This window comes from Maylandia zebra, linkage group LG17, assembly GCF_041146795.1.
Source record: "Maylandia zebra isolate NMK-2024a linkage group LG17, Mzebra_GT3a, whole genome shotgun sequence".
Lineage (NCBI taxonomy): Eukaryota > Metazoa > Chordata > Actinopteri > Cichliformes > Cichlidae > Maylandia > Maylandia zebra.
In genome coordinates, this window is record NC_135183.1 from 22,197,282 (window position 1) to 22,213,615 (window position 16,334).

Below are 16,334 nucleotides of genomic sequence, written 5' to 3' on the forward strand. Positions count from 1 at the left end.
TGCATGTCCGGACGGGCTTGAGTCAGTCCCAGGTAAAACTGGTCACCCGAGTCCTCCCCTTCATCTTACCCCACCTCCATCTCCCCTTTAGCTCACCTGCCCCCCCCCCCCAAATCTGGCACCATGAGTAAGAACAGGAGAAACCGCCAGAGTGCTGCGCGGCATTCTGCACCGATGAAGCATTACATAAAACAATGCCACCACTGTTGAGCCAAAGTTTTGTATGAAATAAGTTTTTCCCCCTCAGTTGATTTACAGCAGCATTGTTCCAAAATGAACCCATGTGTGCATTTGACAATCCAAACTTTTGTTTGTCTCGTTGCTCTCGACGCTTGGTGACAACAGTCCAGCTCTCAAGGTTAAGCTGCAGATGTGTTAATGTGCTAAGACTGTGTGATTGTTTTGTTTTTTTTGTTTGTTTTTTAAAAAAAAAAAAAAAAAAAAGCATTTCAAGAAACAGCCGAGTGAATAGTGAGGAAGAAAAGAAAAGAGAAGGGATGAAAGGGGTGGGGGAGAGAAAAAGCTCATTTCTGCTGACATGGACGGGCTGCTTAAAGGGGACAGCAAGCCAGGGCAGCAGAGAGTGACAGAGCTACAATGGAAACACAATGGAGACTCTCCTTCCCCCAATGCCAGCCATCTCCCCTCGCTGGCGGTTTTATCCCACTGTCGCCCCTGCCAGACGACAGCGCGGGCCAGGCTTGTTCAGCAGAGCCGCAATAAGACAACACTAATAAACGCCAGCTGGGGGGGGGGGGAGAACAACAAATAGCTTACACTTTCAAATTTTACACTGAACTAGTCAGGGCTAATTCCCTCCTCCAATGTTTAGGGGAAAACACCAACCCCCACTAACCCCTTCCTTTTTTCTCTCATACTACCTCATCCCATCCCCAACCTGTTTATCCACTGTCAACAATACAGGGCCTGCCGTTGGAGCGAGGCACCTGCTGCTTCCTGGTTCATGGCTGGTGATCGGGAGGCGTTCAGATAAACAAACTCTCTCGACGCATTCCCAGTTTTCATCTGCTCTTACGCAACTCGGCACTGCACTGGCGCTCTGCTGTGCTTTTTTGGGGGGGGCATATCGGCCTTCCTTGCCTACTTTAAGCATATTTACTTTGCGTCTACGTGCGCCTGTCCTTGTGTGCCTTTACTTTGCTTATTCTGCAGCTTACAAATTGCTTGCGCAGGCACCATTAAGTGCAGCGCTCCAGAGTCTCGCCTGGAGCACAAGCGAGATGAAATGTTTATCTTTCTATTACAGTATAAACCACACCCACCCGTATAATATTAGGTAAGTAGGTGAGTAAGGCCCTGATGGAAACGTTTCTCTAAACTCAGTAAGCAACACCAAGGTAACTCGGTGAATCATCAAAGGCATGAGAACCTGAGGGCATCAAGTCACCTACAATCTAATTTCCTAATGACTTCAAAAGGGTTTGTGTGTGTGTGTGTGTGTGTGTGTGTGTGTGTGTGTGTGTGTGTGTGTGTGTGTGTGTGTGTGTGTGTGTGTGTGTGTGTGTGTGTGTTTTTAGTAACTCCAAGTGAGATCACGCTTTCAGTTCTGTTTAAACTTGAGGAGATACATTCAGGGCACAAGAAGTTATGGTTGTCTCTTTGTCTGCCTGCTTTGTGAGACTGTCACTAGAGGTCAAGCTCTATTAACGGCATTCTTATCTCTTCTCCACCGTTTAGACGGCACTTAAGAAAATTAGAGTCCACAATGAACACAACTACACAGTCACAATCCATCCTTCCCTACATTTCTTCACTATCCCAGGCTCTTCAAACGTGAGATTATGGACAAAAAAAGTTTGTTTTGAAATGAAAGTCTTGCAGCAGATTGAGCTGTACAAGCCGTAATTGGTGACTCAGTCTTGCTGCTGTGTGAATGTATGTAGCATGCATTCACATCACTGATTTAAATCATTGATTTGGTCATTTGCAGCTCACAAGATGCCAGGTCATTTATGCTAAAACTGAGTTTTTGTTTTTCCACATGTGCTCTTTGAGTAAGCAGTTTGAGTGCGCAATTTTCACCAATCTCAGGTCCACCAGCATTGGTATGTGAGTGTGTATTTAAGTGTGTGTAACATGGGGGAAATGTGTACATGTGTTGGTGTATTTTCCAAATGCTTCCAAATTTACTTCTAAGGTCCCAGTGACGCAGATCTGGAGTCCCGTCAGTAATTCACTAGTAACCAGCAGTGGTTAGAAACATGGTGTCTAACCAGATACGTACTGTTCAAATAATTATAAAAAGTTAATGGTGAACTGGACTTTACGCAGAAGCAGATCAAAGTGTTTTACAAAGCCAAAGTAAATGGCATTACCTTGGAATCTGGTAGTATTTTTGACCAGGTTATGCCCTTCAACGAGCATATTAAACAAATATGTAGAATTGCATTCTTGGGTTTACAGAGTATCTCTAAAATTAGAAACATTTTGTCTCAGAGTGATGCTGAAAAACTTGTTCATGCATTTTTGTACTTTTAGGCTGGACTACTGCAATTTATTATTATCCACTTGTTCCAAAAGTTTCCTGAAAAGCCTTCAGTTGATCCAGAATGCTGCAGCAAAAGTACTGAGTACTGAGTGTCCCTGTTAAATCCACAATTTATTTTAAACTGCTTCTCCTCACATACAAGGTCTTAAATAATCAGGCCCCATCTTATCTTAATGACCTTATAGTACCGCATCATCCCAAAAGAGCACGTCACTCTCAGACTGCAGGCTTACTTGTGGTTCCTAGAGTTTTTAACAGTAGAACGGGAGGCAGAGCCTTCAGCTTTCAGGCCCCTCTTCTGTTGAACCAGGTCCCAGTTTGAAATTGGGAGACAGACACTATCTCTACTTTTAAAATCAGCCTTAAAACTTTCCTTTTTAATAAAGCATATAGTTGGGACTAAATCAGGTGACCCCGAATTCACCAGCAGCCTTGGCTGCAGAGCCTGGTTCTGCTGAAGGTTTCTTTCTGTTCAAAGGGAGTTTTTTTTTCTTCCCACTGTCACCAAGTGCTTGCTCATAAGGGGTCGTCTAATGGTTGAGGCAGCACCTCCACTGAGACAGATCTTACCCAGCAACGACTCTACAAAGGATCGGGGAATGTATATTTTTCTCTTCTGACTTGAAGATGGCAGGTGTGAGTGAGTTTTAAGTCCCAACTGAAGCCTAACATTGATGTGTTGCTACTGCAGGTTACTCTGTCTGGTGACACATAGAATTTCTGTTTCATTTTGTCTTGAAAAACTCCAATGTTATCAAATATTTATATATAAGTGAATATGTATAAATATATATTATATATATATTATACAGCTAATTTCTGACAGCTGGAGGTTGAACTCTTCAAAAATGTTTTGTAAAACAAAGATGTTTCCTTATGCCTTTATAATCCTTTGTTGCTTTTTTTATTTATATAGCCCATATTTGCATTACTTCAAGAGTACCCTCATCAGACCAATGCACTGACATATTTATGTTAAAATATGGTGTTGTTAAAGCATTACAGTCCATTTGGATCTTTATAATAATAACGGCTATGTAAACAGTCCCTTCTCCTACTGAGGGTGTTAAACAGTTCTGACTCAACATTGCAAACAAGCATATATTAACCCATAACCACAAGGTTTCCTTTAACTTAACTGAGTGGTTTTTCATGCTAACGCCTAACCAAGGAGTATAAAAAGCAAATGGAGATAAAAAAAAAAAAAAAAAAAAAAAAGATTCACAAGTGGAGACAAACTGAAACAAATTTCCAAACAGAACACAAACCACTGGGTGCTTGCTGATAAACTTGTGACATCCTCCACCACTACCCTCCCAACCGGCAAATGCAGACTTTTTCACTTGGCTTCCAATATTACTGGTGCATCATGAAAACAGTGCCAAATGACGCATTTGTGCATATCTCTGTGATATCAGCCCAAGCAGAACAGCTGTGTTTGAATCTATAGAATGAGAACCTGCTCTGTCATATATGACATAGGACAGGTACACTGTTTTATCTCATAAGATGTAAAATTTCTTGTGTCAAACAAAAGTTCTGAAAGCTGAAACCTCTTTTTGTGAATAAAATCTTTCTCTCTTTGCCCTCTGTCTTGCTGTTTCTGAGTCTTCTCATCAGCACCCGCGAGCTTTTAAAGTTTATAATGCTAGCACAACCTGCTGTGCTTGCCAAAGTTAAAGGTGGGTCTGACACGTCCTGACTGAAACAGCAGAGGCTGCTTCAGGCAACAATGCACTTTGGGAGGCCAAAGAATCTGCTCAAGTATTTATCCATAAATTATTTTGTCAAGGTTTCTTAATATTGGCAAATTGGTCATATATTATATATGAATTATATTGGAATCAACATTAGAGACCTAATTAATCTTTTCTTTCTCATAATGAAATGAGACAATGCAAAAAAAAAAAAAAAAAAAAAAAACTATATTTAACTAAGCTTTCTGTAATTGTTTTCATTCCCGCTCCTGATCTGTTGTGGGCCCATATTAGCTTCGTCTTGGCATGCACTCCCAGACAGTGAATACTCTTGAGCCGCTGTGCTTGTAAAATCAAGTCATAGCGCAAATATATCGGGCAAAACATTAAACTGCAAAGCTCCACGGTTATGTGATCACAGACAATCCATGACCTCTTACCAGAGCTGCCACCGGGCTGTGTGCTGCATTGGTCAACTTAGGCCAACATTACCTCAGGAAAGAGATTTTGCTATGAAAACACCAGCCGTCTCCGCTGGCTGCCTCCAGTACAAACACTCCCAGGGCTCCCGGAGGGAGGTGGGGTGGCAGTGGGAGCAGAGAGGGGCCTGGAAGGATTGGGGAACACGGGACACTGGAAAGGGCAGGGAGACAAGTTCAGGCAAGGAAGCTGAAACTCCTCCCTCTTGCATCGAGCATTACAAGAAACATGGTTGCTCACCGCACGATTGTGGCTGTGTAAGAGGCTCAGATTGCATCAGTGAGATGATCTGCAGCTGCAAGTTTCAGACAGGCACATGTTATCTTTTTTTCCCCTTTTTTTTGCTGCTTTGGCATTGCCTCTAAGTATTACATCAGCTCATAAATACAACTCTGCATTAACCACTAACTGGTGCACAAATCTGATAGTTAAAATGTAACTAATGCCCAATTGTAGTGCCAGTGTGAGTTGAGTACCATCTAATTATAGAGTGACTTGGTACCATTCTTTGAGCACTGCAATCCATGCACAGCAGATGAAATAAAGGGGGGAAAAGTTCTTGCTTTATTGCATTCTTGTCCATTTTGAGAATATTTGCTGAGAAAGATCTCAAATCAAATCCCACCGGAAACTTTGTGTTTGCACTTTTGTCAGTTGTTTATTAATTTGGGGGTTTTAACACCAATAATTTATTGGAGATCACAGTTTTAGTTTCAGATGCTCCTCTTTGCACTAACTCAGCATATTGAAAAATGCTGCTTACACAGCGCACTATGCAGCGTATCAAATCTTTGATACAAGAGCAGTGTGAGACACCAAGCTGGCTCAGACATCGTTGTGGATAGGTCTAATACATATTATGTAGTTCTTTCCCCATTTCATTCTTCTGAGCAGACTTTTTGCACTTGCTATGCAGAATGGTTTTTCTTCAGCATATTGGTAAGTAAATAAGGCAGCAAACTCTGAAGAGCTTTAGTAACTTCTGGTATCTGATCATCCTAACCATGACAGATCTGCTTGGTTGATCAGCAGGAAATAAAACAAATTTCCTTATTGTGTCACAGTGGTTTATCAAGTATGATGAACTGAGAGCTTTGGTTTTGTCGTTTTGCAGTTAATGACGGTAGAAAGGCCTATGTGTCAGAACGTTACTCTTTATCGGGCTCCTATTGTAAAGGCTAAACATTAGCATTGTAGTCGTTCTTGTCTTGGTTATTTTGGAATGATGAGTTGTCACATTTGCATGAGATGATGGAGTACTGATTTATCAACTGGCCCTGGCTAGTTTGGTTAGCACACTGCATCAACAGACTGTATTGCTACGGTTTATCAACAGTTTTAGCAGTCACCTGTTTGACAGACAGAGATTGCTGTTAAAAGTGAGTAAGTAACAAACTAATAAAATGTTCAAATTTCACTGACCTTTGGGAGAGGCTGTTTGTACCCCTAGGCTCACAGCAAACCTCACACGATTGAAGACAAAAGGCATCAACACCACAGATACAGCAGAGACTTAAATTAACAGACCTGAAGCCTAACACACATCCCGTGACCTAGTTAGCACCAGCTCTTACTTCAGCAGGCCAAAGTCCTAATAATAGATGACTACATGATTTTTTACAATCAGGTTCAAAATATTCAGCAGCTGTCCTGAGAGGTAAAATTAGCTGAAGAGGTCAAAACTGTCTGAAGTGACCATTAGAGGAAGCACAGTCTTTGGCATATCGGCGAGGGGCTTATTTTTCCAGCTGTGCGCTTTGCCACTTGTGCACGAGATACTGTTTATAAAAAGTAGTTTTGTCCATCAGAAAAACCTTAATAACATTTTATTTTAATAAATAATTGATTCAGTTTAGATTCTATTGAGAAATACACATTTTCTAGTTTTCAGTTGCTTATAAGCACCAATATTACCTGATAAATCTGATATATTTTAAGTAGTTTTGCATTTAAAGCCATTTCTCTTATAACCGAGCTCAAAATCAAGTTTCAGGTTGATCAGTAGAAGAAATCAGTCAAATACACACTTTAATTACACGTTTGCACCAGGACTAAGCAGCATGATGAAGATTAAATTGGTGTGTTAAGCTGCAGGACAAGCATTTGTTTATCTGTTGTCGTTTAGATTTTAGTTTTCTGACCAAAAAAGGAGAAAAAAAAAGCTTGTAAGTGCAGCGATGTTTATCAGCCAACTTGGAAAATCCACATATTGGAAGTTTCCTACAACACATGCAAATACTTTATGCAAATACAAAGTTTGGCACTTTGGGTGCATTGTGCTAAACTAAAAAAATCCCCAAGCTAAACATTCCTCTATGTTGGTCTGGACTTCTGCAAAACTGGGGATGTTCACACTACTCCAGATAGTTTAATTTATTATCAGTGATGCTCAAACCTCTCTATGAAATCCATCGGCCACAGACAATGAGCGAGCAGGGAGATATCGACTACCCAATCAGAACAGAGGCGGCCACATGAATTAAGCCTCTAATGAGATATGAGGTAGATAGTCAGAGGGGAGGAGATATGAGGTTGCACTAATGTGTTTTGTCATTTCCCTCATCACTTTTCCCACTTCCTGGGGTGCTGCAGATAACCAGCCCAGATCCCAGTATGCTTGCCAGCGATTGGCCACAGCAGAATTATTTACCTAATAAGGCTTGTCTGATTGGCCCACGGGAGACAATGGCATGTGTAAACAGCCCTGGGCTCTGGACAGTTGACCGACACAGCAGTCTCTTTGTTACTCTAACTGTTGTCGGTGCAGACATGCATGATCACACACACACACTCCCTGGTTGTAGTTAGAGTTGGACTTGCGATGGGTTTTAAGGTTAACTGTGAAACTGGGATTTTGTGCTAAATCTGCCAGTAGCCAGTCACCTGTACCAGTATGCAGCATCTTTAAATATGAGCACTTTAAAGAGTTCACTGGAAGCACTGGATTGCAGGGTACTACCATACATTCATTTCAGTCAGACCACTTCATTGACGCAGCAGGGGTCCTGAGGCAGAACCCTGAGTAAAAAAAACACAGGTTTATCTGGCTAAAGAGTTCAAACTGGCTCCTGAAATTTGGAAGGTGTCCACTGTCACCACAGTAACAGAGGCCTTTAGTTATTCTGGTCTCCACTATCTTTTACTCTGTAAATTACTGGTGCCCAGAGGACCCAACAAACTGAGTTCTCTGAGGCTTATATATGTGGTTACCAGTATATTTCTTAAATCAGATGGAATGCTATGAAAATTTGTACATACATTTGTACTCCCCTTGGGATATTATAGCATTTCAGTCAGGGCCACTGCACTTTTAGAAACTTCCTGCGGTAATCTATATTTGGCAGTAAAGCTCTAATATGGGAGCTCCCTGCATCTGGCTTTCTACGTGCCCACATGGAAAGCCAGAACAGAACAGCAGGACCCCAATGCCGACAGATATGACACTGATTAGATGAGACACAGCGGTGAAGAGTTGGGTTGCAAAGTAGTTAAAGAAGCTTAAATGCAAGTCCCGACATGAGATTTACCAACAAGGGGCATCGATGAGTATCAGCTGAGTTTGACTTTATGGACTGGCTTAACTGATGCTGTCAAAAATGAGTATTTTGGCTAAGCTAGCATATTAGAGTGTGCTAGCTTCAGAGGTGGCGCCTATGAGCCATTATGCTTCGTCTCTAACCTAGACTGCTGGTTCAGTAGTAGTGGGCTTAGCCTTCAGCTTTCAGGTTCCTCTTCTGTGGAACCAGGTCCCGGTTTGGATTCAGGATGCAGCCACTCTCTCTGCTTTTAAGATTAGGCTTCACACTTTCCTTTTTGATTGTTTCACTTACATTGTGTTTATATCACCCTGCATTTAATTGTTGTTTATTGTTAATCTCTTGCTCTCTTCCACAGTGTGTTTTTATCCTGTCTCACTCTCCTCACCAACAGTCAGTTGTGGCAGATGGCTGCCCCTCCATGAGCCTGGTTCTGTTGGAGGCTTCTTCCTGTTAAAAGGGAGTTTTTCCTTTCCACAGTGCCTGTGCACAGGAGTCCATCTGATTGTTGGGGCTGTGTCTGTATTGTCTTTACCTTACAACGTGCCCTACATGTTTGCTGACATGTAGGCCACAGAAGGAGATGTGACCTTCAGATATGTTCTCAATATTGAAAGTACTTTGTTTGGTAGTGGGTCGTGCTTGGCTGAAGCATTTCCTGAGTCAGTCCACAGAATGTCTGGTTTTTCAGTCACTTGTGAACCCATTTCTCATCCAGAACTTCAAAATCTTTCTCTACTAATTTCTCTAGTTAACAGTGGGGCCTCTTGTGTGCTACATTAGCAAGTCAGATAAAAACACACTATGCAAAAAGTACTGTATGCAACACAAATGTGCAGAGTACAGAAATTCTCTTGTGTGTAGGATATGTTCCTTGGCAAGATGAAGTCTTTTTCTAAATTGTATTGTACTCTAGTGAAGTTTTATTCATGTGTTTGTAATCATAGAGAAATATATAATCTCTTGAAACTCTAAAAACTCTTAAATTAGAATAAATTAATAGTAAATGTAATCCCCAAAACAGTAACTCCAGATATAACTCAGCAGCATCTGTCCTAAGATATCAAGTTCTTACCCAGTTTATTAAAAGGTGATTAATGCGTGACTTGGCCCAGATATAAACGGAGTGCTATTCAACGCGCACTCTTCAAACAGACCTGTGCACACGGTGCCAAGATCGTGTCATCAAACACAGCTTAGCTAATGCACGTCCTCTGGCACTGCAGCCAGATGAACAGAATACAAACACCTGTCTGCTCTACTTTTCTGTGGATTTGTGATGCGGCTAAGAGGTGCCAGTCAGCTATCAGTCTGTTGCTGCGCAGCTCAGGTGATTTGGCTGTGTGTTTGTACTCTGTGAAGAGCAGTGAAGGCTTCATACAGGGTTGGGTAAACCCCAGTGACAGTTTGTGGATGCAGGCCCATGCAAATGTGCTCCTACCACAGAGGGGGGTTTTTTTTGTGACAGGTGATGTTCAGTTTGGCCTAGGGGCTGGGAGCAAAGGCGGTCTGTTATACAGGGACAACCAGGAGCTGTTAAACATGTCCTCAGAGCCATGAAGTAGAAGGAATACAGAATACTTGGAAACACATTAGAAATGCTGCAGCAGGAGACCTCATGGAAAAGGCTGACATCATGGAAATAAAGTTAATATTCCAGAGGGAAAAATCTTTTAATGCTTGTTCTTTGTTCATTAAGCATTTAAACATGCAAGGATTAAAGACTTTAACCTTTCTTTTTTGTTTAATTTACGGTTACACTTTCTCCAAAGTGTGAAATAAATAAAGTGTCGAGCCTTGCTTGAGAAACAAAATCCTCTATGTCAGCATCTCGAGAGGACACAGTTTTTTTTTCCCCCCCAGTGCGTGAGCCTCAGAGATGGAGCTTATGAGCCGTTGCGCTTCGTTTCTAACCTTTACGCTGAGCTAAGTTAACTGTCATGACAATAGAGACTCATTGTTGTGACCCATCTCTTGGCATGAAAGCAAAAAAAAAATGATGCATCAAAACCAGTTCCTTTTGTGCTGGAATACAGAAAGAGGATGTTTTCCCTGAGATGAGTTAAAGTCTATGACAAATAAAGCGAAAAAAATTTGACTGCACAATTAATTTTTTTATTTGTTTGACAGCCCAACCTCATGTAGTTTCCTCTGTTTTTAATCTGAATCGGTTTGATGTTGATAGGAACTTGTTGACTTAAAACTTAAGCTTCATTTCTATTTTAATTTTCCTTTCAAACACAAAACCTACACAATATTTACCCACAGGTTTACCTTGCATATTTGAAACTCCTCCAAAGAAGATGGGGATAGGGACACCTTCACCACTGTTGCTTTAGCTCAACTTTTTAGCCTTTAGACATGTGAGAAGTGACGAGGCTAACTGCATTAGTTTTGAAACCAAAAGGATTGTTTGGGATTTCTGTTAAGATTTCTAGTATTACAGTTCATTTCATCCAATGCTTTCAGTGAATGGCAGGTCAGGTTATTTGAATTTATACTATGTCCCAAAGGATTTCTTACACATAGGGTTACTAATAAATAGTGCATTTCACAGCTGTAAGACAAATTTGCTCATCTTTCCACCTCCATATTTCACTTATGCATCCTTACACTATTCTTAAATAACTGAACATTTCCCTCTCCGCCATACATCCCTCAGTATTTCGCTGAAACACTTCACCTCAGGTTTTTCTCAGCCCTCTCAAGTCATCACTCATTCCCTCTTACTCTTGTCTGTCACAGGCTGAGTGCCCCTTTACCTCAAAGGTGCTCCCTAAGTGAACCTGTGAACTTTGTGCCCCCCCGCCTCCCCGGGGAAAAACCTCGCGTTTTCACATCTGTGCTACACAAAGTCAATTTATGCAGAGGTAAAGGGAAGGTTTGGGTGATTTTTTTATGTTTGTCTGCTTTTGTGCGCACATTCAAGGAAAAAGTGATTTACTCTCATCTGTTTAAGTATCTCTACATAGCAGCAGCCTCCATAGCCTGTTGCAAACGCAAGAGAGAGTGAGTGCCTCTGTTTGTCTGTGGGTGTGTGTGGGGGATGGGGGTTTAGGCATGTTGTCTGCTAGGCCGTCCAAGAAGCCCCAGGGTACCTCAGTAAAAGAGATAATTATCTTTTATCTGCCATGTTGTGACGGGAGATTATGGTTCAAATTTACGATTGTTAAGGAGACAATACAGCACGAGGCTGCTCTTTTGAAAGTGGCGAGTGGGTCTCGAACAAGTGGGAGAACTCCCACAATGCTCCAGAAGCTCATCCCTCATGTTTTGGGCTTGAGGTCTTTCGAAAACAAAGAAAGGGGATAAGAACCGGTGCCATTTACTATGAGAAAAATGACTTACACAAATCCTATCATAATTTTTAGATGACATTCTATATTGTATGTCATATCAAAGTGCTATCGCAGGAGATCACAGATACAACAGACTACAATAAATGAGCTCAGTGTCACCATAAGCTCATTGTGGGGCCTAAAATTAGAGTTGTCAGTTGTTATTAAAAAAATGAAGTCGAAACATTTTTATCTGGGCTCAGGGTAGTTCTTATTTTCCAGTGATTCACAACAAAACCTCAATAACAAAAGTTTCATCTGAAGTTCTTGAGATTAAGATAACTGGGTTTCTTTGAGGGGTCCCAAGTGTTTAACCTCTACTAGAGTAGTCATCTAGGAGGTGGTAGGTGACAGCCAGACAGGAACATTAATACTTGGCACTAACCATCTATGCCACCATTAGGGTTGCCAACCGTCCCTTAAAAAACGGAATCGTCCCGTATTTCGAAACAAAAGTACACGTCACGTATTGAGCTAATAAGGGACGCACTTTGTCCCGTAATACAGTGAGAATCAAAAGTAGCCTATAAATGTTAATGGAATTAACGCTTTGTTTGAAAACATAATTCCCAGCCCCTCTCCTGCTTTGTGACCAATGAGCTGACAGCACACTTATGACAATTCGAGTATGACAATTCAGATTATCTCATTGGTCGAGGAAAGGTCGCTTGCGGAGAAAATACCGGAAGACAACAGATGACCACAACAACAAGCATGGCCAACAGGGAAACAAACGCCGACACTGCGGTGCACGTCTCGGATGACAGTACACCTAAAGCTGGGCAGACACTGCGATTTTTTTCAGTCACGTTATTCAGCTCCTGCTCAAACTGCACGATTGACTCGCAGGGATTAGAAGTTGGTAGGTCACGATGCAGGTCTCACACTATACCGCCCGATGCTCTGATGCGACCTGAGTGCTCACACTGTGCCTCCATAACATGAAGGTTATAACAGAAAATCTGTCGCTCGCTCTCTCTGTCTTTCACTCACACAGACACACCACTACCATCAACTTTGCTAAATTGCTAATGAAAAACATGATCAGGCAGCTGTGATTGAGCAGCAGTGTAAATCCAACTATTTTCACGGTTGTTGTGGTCGTGATCATTTTGTGATGCCACATCGAAAAGGCTCGGATGAGCTTTCCAAAGTTCTACAAGTGCCTCCATCACTTGTGTCCAGATCACACGCTGCACAGCCGTGCTGCGCCGTCTTTTTCACCGATGTTTACGTGTTTGCGCGCGAGCAGTGTGAGCGGCTGTGGTGACACCCTCACGAGCGATTGATGATCGGGAGCTGGTCGTGAGGTGTTAATCGCTTCTCGTTACCCCACGTATACTACACGACGCACGATGAAGGCCAAAATCGGGCCGATCACCAAATCGGTCGCACGACTCAAAAATCGGCTCAAAATGGGCCAAAAATCGCACAGTGTAAGCCCAGCGTTAGAGCAGCAATGTTTGTTCCCCTCAGAGAAAGAAAAGAAAAAAGGCTGCAAAAGTACAGGGAGGACTGGGAAAAGGAAAACACCTGGCTGGGAAAGTGCACGATAACACCTATAAAGCGCACTGCACTGTGTGCCGGCGCACTTTTTCCATAGGCATGCTTCTAGTGGTGGGCACAAGAAGAACATGAGGGGCGTGAAAGCTCGGGGAACCCTTAACCAATTTTTTGTCCACCAGGCCACGGCAGAAGCAGATATGGTATGTAAACACTGGTTTGTTGTTTAAACCCTCTGGTTAAGGTTAATATGGGCATGTGCGGTGAATATCAGCGCTATGTGGCCAGAAGTGTGATAATATAATTTATTTTGTGTAATAAACAACTGCAAGGATGGATGATTACAACAAATAGATGAATAATACATAAAAGTAATACATAGATGAATAATGATGATGAGTTAAGGTGCGTAATCATGGGAACAAGCGGGTTTACAAACAGGAGCAGCTGATTAGCTTTAGAAAAACTGAAATAATACCTCAACTGAAGCCAGTTGTACTAAATGCACTATATGTGCACTGTTACAAGAATATTTTTCGTTCTATTGCTTTCTATTAATTTATATAATTTTAAGTTAAGCAGGACAGAGTTCTTTTAAAGAAAGATTTACTTATATTCTCAAAAGTTAAGCATGACAGGCTTCTGTGTAAGAAAGAGACCTGTTTTACTGTGTTAATGTTGTCATTTTGAGCTAAAAATAAATGGCTAAATGATCATTTGTTTCCCATATGGTCATATCACAAAGAATATGCATCTGCTTAAATCAAATTCAAGTCAAATGGTTAAAAAATAATTTCACACACACACAAAAAGAGCTACCACACTGGGAAGGGTGAAGACAACTGGGTTGCCCGGCCCTGGCCACGAGGTGTCCCTTATTTATTTTTCAGGGAGTTGGCAACCCTAGCCACCATCTTGACAGTATAGCAAAAGAAGGAGCATCATCATCCGCACTGTCAGTGTTAGCATAGGTATATTTGTAGCATAGGTATATTTTATCAGGCATTGTTCTGTGTTAGATGGTATTCTTTGCTGTTTATGTGCGTTACGCTTACGTCTTCACTGTATATGAATTGTTTAGTATACCTCGAGGTGTCATTTTTTTTACACGTAAAGCTTGCAGTGTTTAATTTCAGACACTACACCAGCTAAATCCACACACTAGATCGTATACACTGTTAGCTAGAAATGGTACTAACTGTATTCTGTGTTTATGTTGTTTGTTTTCGATTTGTTGCACAAAGTAGGGAACACTTGCTTCATCGCTGAGAGTCTGTCCAAGAAGATGAAGCTATAGCTAGTGTTTGGGTAGCATAGCTTGGGTAGCTAGCCTAGTGGTACACCAAAACTGCCAGAAAGTACCAAGAGACTTCAATTTTTTTTGCAGTAAATAAACTATAGCATGCTAACTCTAGGCTTTCAGAGGTGCTCATAAGCTAAGCAACTGCTGTGAGTTCATACTGGGGGTATGTAGATGATAGTTGTATCTGTTGTGTCCAATGACTGTAGAAACCAATGACTGTTTTCTTAGTCATAGTGGTGTCAGAAAGGTTTCTGACTGTGTAACAAACCCTTTGATAGTGAGATAGCTAAAGGAGGAACATGTGCCTAATGGAGCTGACTTTAGTGTTTGATTGAAGGTAGTCTCTTGCTGCTAGTTTAATTGAGGGCAAAGTCATGTCATTCTACATTATATGATAGCATACACATCGCAGATTTGGTCAGCTTGTTCAAAACTTTTATCAAAGCCAGATGGCCACAAGGTATAGTCACAAGCATGGTTCTCTAAAATCTAGAGAACGTCTCTAGATTTGAGTGGTTTTGAACATTTTGGCTACACAGAGAGAGAGTTTGCATTGATTACCCTGCTATAAAGCATTTCAGTATCACTCTTAGGAAAAAGAGTTGCACAGACAACAAATAGCAGTAGAACAATTTTCACAAAGTTGAGTGTATCACATTCTAATCGACTTGTCATTAGACAGTGTTGTCTGTCTCTTCGTACCAGTGCCAAATTTTAATGTTATATGACACACTGTAGAGCGTGTGGTATGGGATGTGGATAACCATTAAGCCGAACCCACGCTTATTTTTGTTGTTTTCTTTTTTTCTTTTTTCTTTTTTTTTGGGGGGGGGGGGGGTGTTCTTCATCCAGGCCTCAAAATATGTAGCTAAGAAAAAAATACTATACACTGTTAAACAGGTATTGGTTTGAGCTGTGAGACAGTAACAGAACCATTAGCCCACAATACACAACCTGTTCCCCCACATGAGACCACACTGACACAGATTGGTCCCACTTTCAAACCAGTATTACTAATACAACACTGCGTTTGTATGTGCTGAGAAACTAGAACACACCTAAACCAAGACATGAAACGTTTTGCACATAAACCATATGTAATGTAAAGAAAGGTGTGAGGGAACAATCAACACATCCTGTATAAATAGGTTTCTGCTTCCTGTTGTGTGATCATTTTTAGCATTGGGGGGAAATTCTGATGTTTTTTTTCTCTCATTCAGTCTTTACTTAAAATATTCAGAGTTTATTTGAATACCCCCTGCTATTGAATGGGTATTGCCTTTTCACATATTAATTCCAAGCAGGAAATGTTGCATCTTTTTGGAAGAAGAGTGGTTTTCAAAGCCATCAAATTCTTAGCGACCCCAAATTTGACCTGACCTCTGCTGAGGGTGACAGCGGTGCAGCGTGGATGAAGATGGACTATTCCTAAGAGCCAATTACACCCACAAATCTGTCATCATCCTCACCTGAAAGACGAGAGGCAGATGCAGGAAGAGAGACAGACAGAAGGAGAGACGGACAGAAATAAGTGGTTTGTGACGGGGATGACGATGATGACGGAGGGAAGAGGACACGGGATCACAGAGAGTGCCTCATCCTCACCTGAGCCAGTTGCAGCACCTCCAGTCACCCTTGGCAGACGTCCACAGCCAGACACCAGCGGGGAAAAGGTCAGCCAGAGGCCATGAGGTCCCACCACAAGGCAAAGCTCTCCTCAATCCCTCTATACACACACGCATACACTCACTATTTCTGTTCTCATTCCACATGCCCCCTTGACCTCACTATTAAAACACAGGAGCAAATCTCCTGATTGGTCACAGCAGCTCAGAAACAAATGATGCCAAATACCTGACTCCTGTATGGCCTTTTCTGCCGGGAAGCAGGCATTCCACTTGTGCAAATATATTTCGATACTGGAAATGGTTTGCAACAGTGCACAGTTTAGGGGTAGTTAGATCTTTA